We start from the raw sequence: 13216 nt of genomic DNA, 5'->3' as shown, positions 1-13216 counted from the left end.
TGATTATTTGCTATAGTAAATAATCTTCGATATTGGCATCCTATTCTTCCTTCCATACATTAAAAATGGAACAATTAAAATACATTTTCTTACACATATACGCACAATTATAATAATAATAAACTTGCCCTACATCTTAGTTTCGGCCCACCAGCGGCCGAGCGGTAAAGTCGCTGAACACTGGTAGTTCGGTCCGAATCCCGCGAACGGCTGGCTGCATGGGTGTTTTCGTGGTTTTCCTCATGCGTAACGTGTATACGAGCCAGTTTCCCTGAGAAAGTCCTCCACGAAGACATCACACCTATTACGCAGATAACCCTAGTGTGCTTTGCCATAATTAAATACACCACCACATCTTAATTTCAATTCAGCCTGTACACAAATTAAATATTTTTAATTACTAATGTATTTTTATCAGGTTATTTCTTAAAATACTTTTGTTATACTCGAAATATGTGTTCAATATTGAATTATTTTTCTTTCTCTTATAATTAAAAACAAGTTATATGGAATCAAAATTAAAACATATGCAGCAGTTAAATAAAACTGAACCGAATATCTTACTTACTCTTTCGCTATTTGTATTCTGGCATTATACACAGATTTGTTTTCCTTCAGGTTCAAGCATGTGTAAGTTATATCAATTAAATTACATCACACATACCTGTATGCATCAGTTAAATAACACTGAAGGAAATATGTCACTCACTCATTCGATGTTTGCATCATAGTGTGGTCGAGAAATTGTTCTTTCCTCACGGTGAGGCATGTATCAGTTTACTTAGTTCGCAAAGCTTAACCCAGACGCTGCTTCAATACATAGAATTACGTTTGGGATGTAAAGAAAGTAACCAAAACATGTGAATGAAGTTGGATACGCGAATTTATTAACTAATCATTCAGGTACTCAGTATTGATAAACATGACACTGAGTTTAAATATCTCACTACGATGTAAGTCTCATACAAAAAATGAAGATTATGATAAAAAATGATTTAAAATGAGAAATTTTTCAATTTAAATGTAAAATAGCAGTAAAATGAAAAATAAATGTAAAATTACATCACATTTATGTATGAAAATTACATAAATTCATTAAAAAAATAGTTATTTTATCTGGTTGTAAAGAGTGTTTTCCACCAAAAAACGTATTAACGTGTATAATTCTGACACAACGCTATAGCACAATTTGCCACTTCCGCCTAGGTATAATAGCAAATTAACAACACAAATCAAATCAAACTGTTGATGCAACGAAAGTAAACAAACGCCAAGAACTAACGCTGTCACCCACATGACGTCATGCGCATGTGGCATAACTTTCTCCCTGCACTGCGCATCGCTCTTGGGCCCCCCCTGGCTTTTCCTCTCCTCTTTTTGTCCTTCCCCATTTTCCCCCTCTTGGCAATACACAGACATCTGTCTGCTTCCTTTTTACTGCCTGAGGATAATATCATTCCCTACATATTCGTTAAATACCACAGTCATTATTAGTTGCGATGTGCGAGCTTTTTTCTGTTGAAAGGTTAAATCTAAGCTGAAAGGTTGCTTTTACATACTGAGAAATTCTGCTCTGCTTAATACCGAAAATGATGAAAATCAGATTCTGCTGTTCTGAAAATGCTAAAGTCGTTTTTGGATCTGGATGTGTTCAACTTAACAAACGAGAATAACGACGTTCAATAAAATAGAGTTAGATTAATTGCATTTCAGCGTCTTAAAAAAAAAAAAAAAAAAAAAAAAAAAAAAATCGTCTTCTTTTATTAGTAGCAGCGTTTTAAGTAGTAATTATATATACAATTTTAACATTTATTTTTTAGTGTTTTTAAATTAGGTTTCAGACCAAAACATTTCCGGAAGAAATCTAAAAAATATAATGTAGACAAATGAAATACAATCAACAACGGGTCCCCGGTTTAGTCTGAAAGAATATTAAGCTTATTTATTGCAAAACGATGATGAAAGAATTATCACAACAAAATAGTAGAATGCAGTAAAATTTCCAGGAAAAGATAGAAATGGGAAAAAATGCCTAACATAACATAAGTGATAGCAACTGATGTCGCGGTGTTTATGAATTATTGTTATCACAACAATATATAATATAATTATACATAATCTGAAATATGCAAACATTGTTAGCATATTTCAGATTATGATCCATGAAAATGATATGAATCCATGAAAAGTAAATTTTAAATAGTAAAAATAAATTATGTGTACACGGAAGTAAACCTCTGTTTCCCAATGATTCATCGAAATACAAGCGTAACACTAAAATCATTTTGTTTCTATTTTGAAGTGTGTTGTTCTAGTTTTTAGTGTTGATTCAATTTGCGCAACCTTATCAAATAACTCTCTAAATTAAACTGCACATAAATTGTTAATATTTTTCTGTTAATCAACGGTATGGGTTATTCCTGTTTTCTATGTTAACTGGTGTCGGATGCAAATTGAATCATAACATATGATATAATTTTGAAAACTAATCTGAATTAATTTTCACGAGAGTAGGTATGTAAATGATTAATGAACAGTAAAATATTCGCCGAAGTAATTATGCAGAACATTCAAATACAGTGTGAAAGTCACCCCAAAAAAGTGCGTAGTTATGTTATTAAAAGTATGATCTAAAAGAGATAGGACGTAGAGTACCTAGTTTCTAAGAAGAAGGACTCATTTTTCTTTGTTTATGTTTTGCAACAGCAATGTTTTCGATGCACAGTTTCAAATTGCTGAAAGTTTCATTGTTTTAGAATGATACTGATAAGCATGGATCGCATATGAAGCTGAGGAGGTTCAAAGTAATGTCCTGCTGTTCATTTAATTATAATGGTCTCATAGAAGAGAGGCACATGACGGATATTTGTCCCACTTCTCCTGGCTGGAATTATTCCCTTTGTCCCACCTCTCCTGGCTGGAATTATTTCCTTATTGAACAATTAATGCTCTGGGTGGCCAAAATGGTGAAGGACGAAACGTAGGCATAAAAGCATTATGCTTTTGAACTTTTATATTTTAAATGCAGGCCGAATATTGTAATTATACCACTACGAATTTTCATCCCAGTCATTGAAAGTATTACTTGTGACAAGAGTTTTATAGCTTACAGCAAAGCACTCAAAGAGTATCTGTCTAATGAGAGTGATACATTTGTGGAGAACATATCAAAGAAACAGGCTTCCATTCATGTTACACAGAGAGAAAACTAAGAATGCTTTCATACAACTAGCCAGTTCGGCGGGAGCCTCCTATTTTCTGAAATTTTTGAACATGTTAATAAACAGAAATGCAACTTCGGAAACCTCTTGCAGAATATAAAGAAAACTAAGTCCCTTAGAAATACAATTTTAACAAGTTTATTGAACAATCTTTTGAGTCTTTTTTCACATTCTATTCAAATACTTTTGCATAGTTAATTGAACAACCTATTTTTTTTAATTGAATAATAACATTTTATGAAGAAGAGCTCAAGTGGGGGAAAAAACCGAGTTCGGAGGAATTTCCAGAATTATCTCACTGGTTATAGTTCAGTTTGATAAATTAAGTGTTCATTAATACTGGGTGTAATTTCTGTATTTAATGTGGAAATATGAAGTGTGAGACTCAACTAAATGATCAAAACGTTATGATAAATCATTACAATGCACATAAACATTATATGCATAAAGTAAACCATATGTGTTGTGCTTGGAAGTGCATTTCATTTTTAAATACTAATTAGATGTGGCATATTAGTACACATATTAGTGAAATAATAATTATTATTCACACATATTGGTGAAATGATTTATTATGTCTCTGCTATGAAATTCAATGAAATCATCGTCTTTCAAGAATAAAATCCAGAAGCTTCGCCTTTGTCGTACCGTTTTTTGTTAACGATATGTCGAAGATTGAGATATTAAGCTAACTGAATAAATAAATCAAGTTTAATACTTGTTATAGAAGGGAGTTATTTACAAATCTTTATATTTTAGTTTTCAGTAAGAGAATCTGAAAGATTAAAAAAAAAAAAAAAAATTCAAAATTCAAAGAATAACATTTATAGCCTTTCCAGTTCAAGCTAAATTCGCTCTTTCATTTTTAAATACAATCACATCCATATAAATTGTATTGGATGCAGAGAAATTTTAAGTAGTTTAAAATATGATAAAACGGAGAAAAATGCTGGTACTTTGCTCCACAGAAGTTAGTGTTGCTTATTAATATGCTAGGTAAACAATCATCAAATTGAAGAATCGAACTTCGGGAAAATTTAGCATACAAATGAAGCAGGCAAAGTTGTGAAAAACCTTGGCCGAAATGGAAAGTTTTAATTTATATTTCCTTTTTTCTTTCCTTTGTGAGAGAAGAATTTTCGCCTGAAATGAAATGATTTTTCTTTTCGGTTGATCTGACAGCGCCTGAAATGGGGTAAAACGAAAACGTTAGTCTTGTTGATATATGCTGATAAGAGATAACAGAGGGATCAGAAGATGACAAATATCGCAGGCAAGGCGCTTGTGACATTGTTTTCTGCACAGAGATAACCAAGTTTCTTTGCATTATCGCCCTTTGCTGAATATGCGGAATCGGTCCGAATGTTCGAAAGATGCTTTTAACTCGTTTGCACTACGTGAAATTATCCTGTCTCGAAGGAAAATCGCTGAATCGCATTCGAATTCAGGAGAATAAGCTGGCTGCATGGGCGTTTTCGTTATTTTACTCATGTGTAACGTGTATACGAGCCAGTTTCCCTTAGAAAATCCCCCACAAAGGTATCTTTTCCTTAAGCAGATAGCCCTAGTGTATGCTGCCATAACATACTAAACCAAACCAAACTAAACTGTCGTAATGATGTCTGCAAGAGAATATGAGTTAACAGCCAGATTCGGGCTTTGCAAGCTTTAAGCATTTGCAAGTTTATTTTTCCGCGAATCCTTTGAGCGGAAAGGTATTGAATTTCCACCCTGAATAGTTTCTTGGTGCTTCTTGGTTCATTCAGAATTTGGTATTCTATACTAAACTCTCATTCCACTAAATATACCATTACAAACGATGTTATGTGGAAGAAGAACTGCAAAATGTTGTCCGATTCTCTATGTAATATATTGAAACAGTTTTATAAATCGTATCATGTCTTATTATAAGAGCTGTTAACTGTATTAATATTCTTTAAACCCAAAGCTCCTTTGCCGCCACCAAGACGGTGGTGTTACCCATTTTGAGAAAAACTGATTTGCAGTTTGCCAGGGAATTTATTGCTAGCAGGATGAAAGCACTAACTCATGTGACTGGGTATTAGGAGGTACCGGGGGGTTTTGCCATTCTGGACGAATTTATCAACCTTTTGCAGTCGTATTAAGTTTATACGTAGGTATCATGCAGCTCGGAATTAATTTTCGTTGAGCGAACAGTAATACATAATATGCAAGATATAAAGCTTATCCGGCTTAATATACAATATGTATGGTTCTTTCCTGTGGTGGCTGAGAGCAGACATACGACTGGAACGGTAACAAAGCTTTGGTGGCCAGTAGACGTAGGCTGTAACGGTAAAAAACTTTAGTTTCTTAGAGCAGACATACGACCGCAAAGGGTTAAGTTGCAAGTGTCAGTCCTTTTGAAACAACTTTTTGTTATGCGCTGTTTAAATGCATGGTATCCTGTTCGCCGCGGATTTTTATTGCAAATATCGCTAGCTAGTACGACGCTGTTATCACAGATCCATTTTTTTCCCGTAAGAACAGATGTTTCAAAGAATTTTTCCGCCTGATTTACAATTGAAACAAAGACGCTAGAGTTCTTCCTTCCTTTAGGGGGGATTTCTAAGTTGTTTGTTTTTAATAACCATTTACCTGTCAGGATTGAATCAGCTATCATTTATAATGGAGAACTAGTTTCCTCCTTACATTGTAACCTCAAAAGTGATCCGTAGTATTTGGCAGTTTTATATCATGTAACAAAACAGGAAAATGCTCTAAAGAGTTATTCTTCCGAAATATTTTGGGCCCACCAGCGGCCGAGCGGTACAGTTGCTGAATATTGGTAGTTCGGTCCGAGATTTGAATCCCGCGAACTGGCTGGCTGCATGGGGCGCTATTGTGGTTTTTCCCATATGCAACGTGTATGCGAGCCGGTTTTCCTTAGAAAGCCCTCAACGAAGGCATCCTTTCCCTTAGGAAGAGAGCTTTCGAGTGCTTTGCCGTAATCGAATAAACCAAATTAGTCCTAAATATTTTGAATGTGTGGTACAACCTAATCGGCGCTAGTCGCGAAAGCTCTAAGAGAGCAACTAAATCGACAATTAAAATAATAATTACATTTTTAGAGCGAAGAGGAAAGAAGATTGAACGCGTTTGTTTAGTAAAATGTTTATTAAACATAAATGTCACCATTTCTTCATTGTTGGCGTTTTATTTTATAGCTTTATAGTTTTCGTTTTTCCCAATTACTGTATTTTCTTAGGTGTTTCCCTGGTTTGCCTTTGTTTCCGAGTTTCGTGTCAGATATGTGCTTATTTGTATTAATCGCATGATTTTTTTTACTGTGGTTATAATAGTGAGTGATGAAAATGATCTAGACTTTTGGAAACTAAGCTATAATTATCATCAATCGAAACGAAAAATAATAATTACATTTTTAGAGCGAAGAGGAAAGAAGATTGAACGCGTTTGTTTAGTAAAATGTTTATTAAACATAAATGTCACCATTTCTTCATTGTTGGCGTTTTATTTTATAGCTTTATAGTTTTCGTTTTTCCCAATTACTGTATTTTCTTAGGTGTTCCCCCCCGTTTGCCTTTGTTTCCGAGTTTCGTGTCAGATATGTGCTTATTTGTATTAATCGCATGATTTTTTTTACTGTGGTTATAATAGTGAGTGATGAAAATGATCTAGACTTTTGGAAACTAAGCTATAATTATCATCAATCGAAACGAAAAATAATAATTATATTTTTAGAGCGAAGAGGAAAGAAGATTGAACGCGTTTGTTTAGTAAAATGTTTATTAAACATAAATGTCACCATTTCTTCATTGTTGGCGTTTTATTTTATAGCTTTATAGTTTTCGTTTTTCCCAATTACTGTATTTTCTTAGGTGTTTCCCCCGTTTGCCTTTGTTTCCGAGTTTCGTGTCAGATATGTGCTTATTTGTATTAATCGCATGATTTTTTTTACTGTGGTTATAATAGTGAGTGATGAAAATGATCTAGACTTTTGGAAACTAAGCTATAATTATCATCAATCGAAACGAAAAATAATAATTACATTTTTAGAGCGAAGAGGAAAGAAGATTGAACGCGTTTGTTTAGTAAAATGTTTATTAAACATAAATGTCACCATTTCTTCATTGTTGGCGTTTTATTTTATAGCTTTATAGTTTTCGTTTTTCCCAATTACTGTATTTTCTTAGGTGTTCCCCCCCGTTTGCCTTTGTTTCCGAGTTTCGTGTCAGATATGTGCTTATTTGTATTAATCGCATGATTTGTTTACTGTGGTTATAATAGTGAGTGATGAAAATGATCTAGACTTTTGGAAACTAAGCTATAACTATTATCAATCGAAACGAAAAATTTTGATTTCTATAAAACGTATTAGACGACACAACATGAGACCTAACATCTATGCAAAGACCCTTTTCATGGATGCTATTAGCGAATGGGAAAATAAAGTAGCTGCTTAAAGGAAGTACTCCTGAGTGATTTTTCTGTAGCTTCGTTGAGTAGTTGCTTCGTTTTTCAGCTGAAACAGAAATGCATATCGACGAGCTCCACGTTTATGTAGAAATAGAGAACGCCTTGCGTACCGCTCAATAGCATCCTGTGCCATCTCAACGCTCCAATTGTACATGCACGTTCCATTACCAAATCTGCTTATTTCGATCCCCTCTACCGTCCATTACATATTTGCTTGATGTTTTTTAATCCCTTTTTATATAGTATACTTTATTCTGTTTTACTAGGGGTCAAACCAGGGCGAATTCTCGTTATATATAAATTTTATTTGCCTAGACTTGTGGTGAGTTATATGAAATTACGAATAAATATGTATTCGACATAATTGGTAATTGTAGCAGCAGTAAGTATTACTTACTATTGACGCAGTTATAAATAGTTTGGTAACGTGTAAGTGCAAGCAAACATATTTTATGTTTATTTTTGTAGATATTGGAAGTTATAAAAACATACAATTAGCCTCGTTCATTTTCACGTTTCATATTGGTAACTAACTCCTGGTCAAATATTTCGGTTAATAATAGCAATTATAAATAAAACATAAAAAATTGCTTTATTTTGATTATTCATTATATTTATTTTGATTCCTTTGCCTGAACTTTTTTATTTTGATAATTTTGCATGTTACTTTTACTTTAATAGCAATTAATTAATTCAGGAACACAGCACATCCGATATCTTCATTCTGAAGTATTTTCTGCACAAAATTTAAGAAATAAGCAAATTCTGGAAAAGACAATATTATCTGTTCCAGGACAACTAGATTGATTGTCTTGAATTCTGTAGCAGACAAAACTGTCCAAACAAAATGTTACTGCAGCGGGAAAACTGGTAATTGTTCACACATGGTCTTGGAACCTTTGAGTAGTGTAAAGCATTTGTCTTGAAACATTCCCAAACCAATTTTTCTTAGTCTTGTCTGAACTATTAGAATGTAGTACATTAGAATTAAGCCCGATTTCACATGTTTTTGAAGTCTTATGTTAACAAGAAGTGCTTTAGATCAGAGATCATGTGTTTAATCATGTAAGCGTGTGGTTTTTCAGAATATGAACGTGAGGCATTAATAAACTTAGGATATTGAATATACGTTTCTGCGGCATTCTCCTCAGTACTCTTCCTCATGTACTCTTTTCAGTAATGGAAAGATTATCTCTTGAGAAATGGAAAAGAGCAGACAGGACACACACTTTTAAAGCAAGAAGTAGAAATGCGACGAAAACCGGTTTACCTGCTATTCAGCATTGTAGGGTAATACCGTACCTTCTTTCTGTTGTACCAAGCTCTGATAAATGCGCGGCGAGTTTTCCTGTATCAAGCAGCTTTCTAAAAAGGGAGGATTACACGATCAATTTTCGTTTAACGGAACATTAATTCTGAAGCTGTTGCGAACTCAATGCATTTTGGTACTGTGTTGCCAATTATGAATGTGCACTAGGGAAGGAATTATTCACCATCCCGGTTAATAATTCTTTTCTTTAGTGTTTCGAAAGAAAACTGATCGGCATGAGACTTATCGTCTCTGCATACTTCTTAAGGCCTTTAGATATATGCTGATTTTACAGGTTTACAGATGATAGTAATTTAGCTGAACTATTTTGAAAAAAAGTTGTAAATTTTTATGGGATTTGCATTTGGTTAAACTTGAATATTTTGTTCAAAATGGAGGCGAGCACAAATATGTAAATGAAAAACTGGGAAAATGATTGAAGCGCAATATTGAACTATATATGCTGTTAAAACGCGTCTTCTATTTTACTCGCACCATTAAAACAGCTCAGAAAAATTTGAGTCAAATTATTTGGGTGAATGAATGCTGCTTGATGTAATATTATGATTGAAGCGCTAAGGCCATTTGTTTTGGCTATATTCCTTTTTTGTTGCGATATAAGCTCAGTTACTGGATACCTTTCATGTGAACACACGAACATGTTTTTAAGCGATTTTCAATTACTTTTGAACATGTTTTCCATCTGTATCTTGATTGTATATTTATTTTCTTCTAAGCTTGATTTTGTGCCTATAGAATTTCAGTTAGATTTTCCTTTCAAATATGCATATTGATAGACATTCATGTGTTTTCCTAAAAAGAGTAGTTAAAAAAAACTGACGGTAGGCTCTGTCTTTTAGTTTAAAAGAGTCGCTGGTTTAATGCGTTGGATTACTAACGGAAGTGTAAGGGTGTTATAGAACAATTAAAACAAACAAAAGATTTTACGCACTCATATATTTTATTTATTGCATTTAGTCATTCAAAATGACCCTATGTAGACTTGGTCGATGATAAGGGAAATAAGGTACGTAATTTAATATGTTTGCAGTTGTATGCCTAGTAAAGTTAAATCTTATAAAATGAATTGCCAAGTATGCTTGGATAGTTACTTGGCACCATATTGAGATTAAAGTGATGTTTCATAAAATCAAATGCCTTTTCATTTCGTTTGACGTCTGCATTGAAATCTCTCATCATAATAATAAGACCATCTGTATCTACAATAAACGCTTCATCGGTCAATAAAAGTAGTCTAAGAATATTTCATCAACGCACTAAATAAGAACATTTCTAAATCTCCTGAATTAACAGTTGGATGAATATGTACGGATGGCTAGAATAAACCTTGACTGTCCATTAACAATTACATCAACCATACAGATATCGCCTGCTTCTGAAAACTGTTTTCACTTATGCTGCTAAACGGTCAATTCTGTTAGTACACAATCTGCTGCGCTTGTTGCATTTCTATTAATCGGAACACCACTAGCTTGGCGAATTAAAATAAAACACACCAAACAACACTCGAACACACTGACTTTATATTTTGATACTTTGTTGGATATTCTGGCATGCAGCGGGAGATGCATTACTCCTGCTCTTTCCAGATTCCTGAATGAGTTCTCTTAAGGTCCTGACGTATGTATAAGTCCAAAAATGAAGCTTCTGCAGTCGAAATTGCCTTGTAAACGAAAAAAGTGAGGCCGTGAGCTTCGGTGATCAGCAAGCTATGTTTGGGGCAGCTGTAGTAGGACAGGGAAACACACCGTCTACCAGACGACCTTGCCATTAACACGTGGTCGCGCATGCGCTCGGAGCTTTGACTTCACCAAAATTTCGCTATTTTTGACTCGTTACTATGCGTATACATTTTGTCCAATTAAAAAAAAAAAAAAATCTTTGTGTTTTCTTTCAACTATCTAATGATGTATTTAGATTCATTGTAACATTTGTAGTTTCAAAAATACAAGCCTTCGCGTACACCTCAAATAGCATCTTAGTTTTGCTTTTCCATCAGACTGTTGTCGAGAAGCGTAATCCTAAGTTAAAATGTAAGAAGTAATTTATGCGTAAATGTTTACGAGCTAACAATTTACACGTATTTTTTGTTGGTTTCTTTTGCCGTCTGCGTGATATTAAAATATTTAATCTCACTTGATTAACTTCGGAAGTAAAACACTTAGGAATAGTACTTGTCTTTGCTGAGAATTGCATTAATTGAGTTCACTTATAGCGTATTATTTAAAACATATCGCTGTTGTTCTTGCAAAAGGTCATATGTCAGAATAGTCCTTTTTTAAAATTTAGTGCCATTCGGTGGGAAATTTTTATATGTAGGTTCTTTAGAAGCATGCAAAATGGCAAGAAAGAGAGAAGCGTTTGGCTTGGTTTATTTTGGTAATGGCAGAACACTATTTTCCTCAGGGAGGATGCCTTCGTAGAAGACTGGCTCATGTATACGTTTTCTCATGGGGTAAGCCACTAAAAAGCCCATACAGCAGCCCTGACTTGAATCGAACCCCGGATCGAACTACCAGTATTCTGAGACAAAATAGGAAGCAAATACCATTCCATGTTTAAGTATCTCTTATGTGAAAACGAATGTATATGAATTATGTATATTGTTTTATCCGCCTTGTCTTTTCCCTGAAAGTTGCTTTATTGAAAGATCATCTTGTTACGGTAACATTGTAGTAGTTGTAACTGATACTTTAATACTTTTGTATATACAAGCCCTGTCCGTATAATGGTATACTAGCTTTTCTTATTTTGCTTTTATAGTTGGTTCTGAACTCAAGTTTGTTTTCGTTTTACGAGAAAAATTGTTTTATTTTCAAAAGTTTTATATTCTCGTAGTCATCCACTACATAGTTCGAGTGTCTGATTCAGTCGGGTACCACTAGGCCCTACAACTGCTGGAATGTTGGTGGGGCAAGCTGCATATGATTTTTGTTGTTTTTCCCATGACTAACACGATTTCCCATAAAATGTCCGTCTCGAAAGCATTCCCTTTGTGCTAGATAGTCATCGCATGCTTTGGTTTAATTAAACTCTTCCAACTAAACAACTCGACAATAATAAAATGAAGTAACTTTAAGAAAATGAGGGAAAAAAGTTCCCACTTCCTTTCCTTGAGTTACTATTTATTAATTTTGGAAGCTTTAATTTATTGTTTTAAGACTGCTTGCCTTCTAATGCGAGCAGCAGGACATTTTTCCCTGCAAGTATCGTGTTTGCTTATTGAATTTCTTTAGGTAGATAAAATAGAATCACCCAGGAAGTTAAGTTGTTGTTTTCCCAACGACTTTTTTTTGGGGGGGGGGGAGTTTCATTCATCGTGCCTGTGAAATTCTTTGTTTTCGTGTTAGTCATCATGCTTGTTAAATATATTGTTCAACAAACATGTCAGTCATTATGCTTACTGAATTCGTTCAGTGAGATAAGCAAACACTTCCTAGGAATTTCAGAAGTTCTCACGGGCATATATAGCAAACTTAATAGATATCTTAAATATATATGTGCTGTGGTAAATTCAAAACTCACTTATGTTGCCAAAATACCATTTTCCTGCATTTAAACGAAAAGTGGGCTTATACTAGGTGCACTTGTCTGATGCTTTGGTTGCATATTCTGGTTTACAGCGGGAATTAATTCCGTTTTGAATATTTTGTAGGGAATAGATGTCACTTTCGCTGGCACTTGCCCAGGTAGGCGAGGCGTAATTAGAATAGTACATGTCTAATTGGTGATGGGATGGGCTATATATGTGGTAATATAAGTATTGTAGCGTAATCAGACTAATGTTTACTCATTACATTAATTTTTATTGTTTTTATAATATTTTTTTAATCTTGTCATTTATTGGTATCCTCAATTTGGGAATAAGTATAGTGGGAAAAAATATCGTGATATCTCTTAAAATTATTCATTGTAATCTTAAATAATCTTTTCAAAATCTAGATTAAATAGTTCTCTTTTTTTTTTTTTTTTTTTTACTGTAACAGCGCCTTTTCAGCATTTTGTTTCGTTTCCGTGTTTCAATATCTGTCGTTGGAATATGTGAATTATTCATATTTGTGTGATGCTTAACAAAAAACCAAGTACATAAACATATGGCTGTCACTTAAGCGCGTAGAAATTAAGCCGATAGATTGTTAAACACGCTTGAAAAAGAAAAAGTCTTCATGCTTTTACTCTTATTAAATTTTTATGAGTCCTCAGGCAT

General features: G+C 33.9%; 1 protein-coding gene across 3 annotated transcripts in view; it reads left to right on the top strand.

The window, feature by feature from the left end:
- The window catches only part of CtBP (C-terminal binding protein), a 181936-nt gene that overhangs the window by 48721 nt on the left and 119999 nt on the right, over nucleotides 1-13216 (top strand). The gene's annotated exons all lie outside the window — the stretch shown is intronic.

The sequence above is a fragment of the Stegodyphus dumicola genome, chromosome X1 (assembly GCF_044657685.1).
Source record: "Stegodyphus dumicola isolate Sdum_Otavi_A_Nest chromosome X1, ASM4465768v1".
Lineage (NCBI taxonomy): Eukaryota > Metazoa > Arthropoda > Arachnida > Araneae > Eresidae > Stegodyphus > Stegodyphus dumicola.
This window is presented reverse-complemented; position numbering and strand designations above follow the sequence as displayed.